We start from the raw sequence: 6,000 nt of genomic DNA on the forward strand, positions 1-6,000 counted from the left end.
CCCACACATTGTTATTCCGAAATACAAAATTTCGAAACCGGTTACACTGATTATCTCGATTGATTACTGCGAATATTTGAGCTGGTAATGATAGTCATTGATGGGTTCCGACTTTTGAGGTTTAAGTTACTTAACAGAGTTCTACACATGGGGCTATTTCACCATCCGTCGATTAGTGTTAACTGATGGTTAAATGTGATGCCGTCTCCGTCTATTCGAACAAAACAAATAGAGACGGCATCACAATTAAACGTCAGTTAACACTAATCAATGGAGTGAAACAGCCCCTAAATCTTCATTTAAAGTTTCTACAAAGCAGTAAGTAGGGTTTTTTAATATTACAAGATCTGTAAGCTGACGGTACTTTTCTGTTAATTTTACTTGCATTTGACTTGTATACTTGCAACATTCATAGCCTACAAGAAAATTCAAATTAAAATTAAATCCGCCGCTGTCACAAATTAACAAATCACTAAAACATGACAATACCTGTAATTAACTCCCATTTGCCGTTAACTGTTATTTATAATTTTATCAATCGCCTCCCTCTAAAAACAAAGTAACAATTAAATTACAAATTAAAAATAATTGGGAGTTAATTGGGTACAAGAGCTCTTGAGGGTCAGCACCGTAAAATCTAAAGTGGCCATCTTATTGATTGGACAATTAAAGCTATGGGTAGCCACTTAACGAATACTTTTCAATTTCGGGCCCTAGTCTTCGGGTTCCGTGCCAGAAAACGGAAAAAGAAGCACTGAAAGGGGTCGTTTCGTCCATCCGTTTAAAGTTGTGTGTGTTCTTTCACTAAACACACAGCAACAGTAGCAACACGCTAATTCGAGTATGGTATTGTATTGTAAAATTCGTTATTGTACATAAAAACACATGAAAATAACAAGACACAGGACAACAGGTTCTTTTAAACACAAACACACACACGCTACACATAAAAGTTTCACACTTAATTAAATTTAGCAACACATTTTATATTTTTGTATATTTTTTTAATTATTTTTCGTTATTTCCTATTACCAATTTTTTTAACTCCCGACGCAAAAAGAGTGGTGTTATAACTTTCACCGCTATGTGTGTCTGTCTGTGTCTCTGTCTGGGGCACCGTAGCTCTTAAACGGGTGGACCGATTTGAATGTGGTTCTTTTTATTTGAAATCAGGGTTTCCAACGATGGTTCATCGACATGTTTCATCAAAATCGGTTCAGCCGTTTTTGAGATATTGAACTTTGAAGTGACAAAGTCGGGAGTTTCTCAACTTTTTTTCTTATTGTTGTAGACAGGTACTTTTACTCCTATACCACTGCCATGAGTTTACAGTGACCGTACTCGATAGCGACGGCGTAAATTATTTGTATCGGCGCTGTACAATTCTCCATACAAATAATTTACGCCGTCGCTATCGAGTACGGTCACTGTAAACTCATGGTAGGGACTACTCAGGCTTATATAGTTGTACTATTACAGGAGTTCTGTTATTGGCCTTAAAATTCACTCTGTAAACTGGGATAAACATATTTGTAACGCTGTAGCACACCTCAATCCCACTAATATTATTATAAATGTGAAAGTTTGTGAGTGAGTGAGTGAGTGACTGAGTTTCTGAGTGAGTGAGTATGCTTGTTAATTCTTCACTCTGAAACGGCTGAACGGATTTGGATGAAATTTGACAAAAAGTTAGTTTATAACCTGGATTAAAACATAGGATACTTTTTATCCCCATATTCCCACGGGATAGGGATAAAATCTTAGAGTCATGAAATTTAGTGTGTATGTAGGTAGCTGAACGTCTGGAATAACACATAGGCTACTTTTTATCCCGATGTTCCCACGGGATAGAGATAAAATCTCAAACTAATAACCGCTGGGCTTAGAGTCATGAAATTTAGTATGTAGATAGCTGGACATCTGGAGTAACACATAGATTACGTTTTTCCCGATATTCCCACGGGATAGGGATAAAATCTCGAAATAACTACCGCTGGGTTTAAAGTCATGAAATTTGGCATGGATGTTTTAATTTAACGTCAATGAAAACCACGATGTAATTTAAGGAATTCCCACGAGAATTTAATAAAATCCCGGATGTTCAATTCAACTGCTGTATATAATGATTTACGCGTGCGTAGCCGCGTGTAAACGCTAGTAAATAAATAAATATAAACGGACCGCTCGCAAGGATGTCGACCTGCACACGTCCCACTGCATGGCACAAGCATCCTTTCAGATTGAACACAATTCATTTGGAGTTACTTCTGTTCCCTTATTTCATCATCATCATCATCATCATCAGCCGGAAGACGTCCACTGCTGAACAAAAGCCTCCCGCTTCGAACGCCGCAATAAACGACAACTGGCCACTGCATCCACCGGTCGCCCGACTCTCACAGTGCATGTACAGTCAAACCTTTGGAACCTTTTAAAAATCAATTTCACTATAATTTCCTTGACAAAAGTATGGGATGTCAACATTACATTAGTAGCACAAAAATTCCACCTTGGATCGTGATTCAATCGGTTTGACTGTACGTATGTAAACTGATTATTATACAAAATAAGTAAACAAACACAATTGACAAATATTGAGGAAAAACAAAGGCGAACTTATCCCTTTAAGGGGTCTCTACCTTTGAGTGCATGAGAGGAGCATTCAGTAATGTCGTCAATCCATCTAGTGGGAGGTCTGCCAACGCTTCGTCGTCGTCCGGTGGTCGCCACTCGAGGACTTTTCTCTCCCAAGTGTTACCTGGGCTACTAAGAAGTGTAAAATTCGAGCTTCGTATCTTGCCGTCCCGCTGATGCTAATATCAATATATATAAAAGGCAAAAGTGATTGACTGATGTATCAACGCACAGCCCAAACCGCTAAGTTTAGGGATTTCAAATTGAGCACGTAGGTTCCTTTTAAGGTCTAGGGGTGCACTAAGAAAGGATTTTTCAAAATTCACCCTCTAAGGGGGTGAAATGGGGGTCCAAAGTTAGTATGGGGAAACAAGATTAGTTTGACTATTTTATTCGAAACTTCACAGGAGTACTCTTAACAATAAATAAGTAAACACGTGTTTCAGGTTTTTTGAGAATTCAACCCTTAAAAGGGGGTAATGTGGTGACAAAGTCAATCGAAAATCAATCGTTGATATATCAACACACAGCCGAAACCACTAGACCTAGAGACTTAAAATTTTGCACATAGATACCTTATACAATGTAAGCATCCACTAAGAAAGGATTTATGGAAATTCTTACGGGTACAGGAAAAAACGGGATTTATATATTCGATTCCGAGTGACCCTATCTCAGCAACTATAATAACTAGACTCTTCAAATGTCATTCACAAGTAGGTATTACATTAATTAAAACATCGGTTTTATGATTTTTGGAAATTCCCACGGGATAAGGAAAAAACGGGATTTATATATTCAGTTTAATGGAATACTATGAACTATAATTACTAGACTCTTCAAATTTGGCATAGAAGTAGGTGATTATACTGATAAAAAACAGCTTTAAGGATTTTGGGAAATTTCCACGGGATAATGAAAAAAACGGGGTTTATATTCAGTTTAACGGAATCCATTTTTCGTTTTACTGGTCCTCAAAAACTGATATTTGGCATTTAGGTTCCTTGAGAAGTGTAGGGGAACACCACAAAAGACTTTCCCGAAATTCCCACGGGAAAGGGAAAAAACGGGATTTTTCGTTTTACTGGTCCTAGAAAGCTGAAATTGTTTGGCATGAAGGTTGTTTGGGGAGTGTAGAGGAGCGTTCAGAAAGGGGTTTTCCAAAATTCCCACGGGAACGGTAAAATACGGGATTTTTCGTTTTACTAATCGTAGAAAACTCAAATTTGGCATTATTTAGGTTCCTCGGGGACCGTAAGCCTACAAAAGGATTGCCCGAAATTCTGACGCTATCAGGAAAAAACAGGATTTATCGTTATACTGGTCGTAGAAAGCTGACATTTGGCATGTAGGTTGCTTCGGGAGTGTAGAAAAACATTAAGAGATAATTTGCCGAAATTCTCACGGGAAAGGGAAAAAATGGGACTTTTCGTTTTACTGGTAGAAAGCTGAAATTCGGCTTGTAGGTTGCTTTGGGAATGTAGAAGAACATTGAGTGAGGAATTTCCAAAATTCATACGAGAACGGGGAAAAAACGGGATTTTTCGTTTTACTGGTCGTAGAAAGCTGAAACTTGGCAAGTGGGTTCTTTGGGGAGTGTAGGGGAACTTTAAGAGAGAATTTCCTGAAATTCTTCTGGGAACGGGAAAAAACAGGATTTTGCGTTTTACTGGTTGTAGAAAGCTAAAATTTCAAAATTCAAAAGTTTATACTCACTGCACGCACGCTACAAAGAGCTCTTTAACCGACTTCAAAATAAAAGGAGGATGTTATGCAGTCCGCTATAATTGTATATTTATTTATGTATGTTCACCGATTTTTCGCTCAATTATGGACCGATTTTTTAAATTATTTTTTATTCTACAGTATATTTACTCCCGAAGTAGCATTGTCACTAAAATAATCAGAATCTGATGACGGGATCTCGGGGAAATTGAGGGCAACCCTCAGATTTTGTAGGCACGCATTAAGTTTTTTTTATATATTTTCTAGAGTTATGCGTCTGGTAGACATCATCTCATGTTGATGAGCTGATGATGGAAGGTAAAACTCCTTAACGGTTAGGAGTAAGAGGAAGTTTCCTTAAATATCATATGCATGTAAAGATAGACGTTTAATTGTATTCTTTCTGGTTATTCAATATTCGGTGAGCTGATGATGGAAGGTATAACTCCTTAACGGTTAGGAGGACACATTAAGTACCTACGCCAAACCAATCAACTCATTACGTAACAAAATTTATTCATACCTGTAAAGCAATATACTGTGACAGGCTGACTGACTGACAGACGACGTTTAAACTACAGATTTTACAGACCTGAATTTGGCACACATGTACTCGTAGATAGAGTATCATAGAAGTGCTTTAAGTTTGGATATTTTGATATTCTCATGGGATAAGGAAATATTTAACTTTGTCTGCTTCTTTGTTTATTTGGGGAATCTCTAGAAAAACTGAGTTGATTTAAAAAAATCTAATAGTGATAGCTTTTTAAAAAACGATTCCCAAAATAATAGAAGCCTGTTTCAATGAGGGCTATCGCGAATGAATTCGCCGCTAGAGGCGCTAGTGTAGCGTGAGGTCTCCGAAATGTCATAGTTTTTGGGTGAGCAACGCGGGTTTATTTATAATTAGAATAACTTTGTGAATATTTTGCATTACCTGAAATTAATTATGGCAATTATGCGTTACGGGGCAATGAATGTGTGTGTTTTGAGACAGTTTTGTCTTTCGGAAACTTTTGTCACCCCTTTTTTCCGAACAAAACGGAACTAAGCAACACTGTGGTTGCTGGATATTTTTATGGTACGGTTTTAAGGTGTATTAAATATGATTTTAATCTAAACTTTGTTTTCGCCCGTAATAACAGACTTTGAAAGCCACACTTAAAAACCTCACGCAACAGTGCGCCATCTAGTGAGACAAAAAACGATAGCCCTCATTCAATCGCGAACTGTGTGGTTTTCTATTGAATTCACTTATTCCTATCCCGCGGGAACAATCCTATGCCGCGTAGGTACGAAGTCGCGGACAAAAGAAACACGTGGGGTTTCTAAAATTACACCCCTGACCTAAAGACGTGAAACAGTGGTTAAAAGTTTGTACGAATTATGATTATGTAGGTTGATTTTTAAATTCAAAAATTTGCAAATATAATCCCCCGAAAATCAATTACTTAAAACACAAAAATAAAGATTGTAGAAAGTAAATCTATGTTACCCCAAATTTAACGCGAGCGAAGCCGCGGGAAAAAGCTAGTATAGGATATATGTACATGATTCACTATGTTATTGATTTCTCAATGTTACAGGTGTGATTGATAATATTATCAGTTGGTCTATCGCACAGATAGTCGAAATGTAGGA

The sequence above is a fragment of the Choristoneura fumiferana genome, chromosome 21 (assembly GCF_025370935.1).
Source record: "Choristoneura fumiferana chromosome 21, NRCan_CFum_1, whole genome shotgun sequence".
Classification (NCBI taxonomy): domain Eukaryota; kingdom Metazoa; phylum Arthropoda; class Insecta; order Lepidoptera; family Tortricidae; genus Choristoneura; species Choristoneura fumiferana.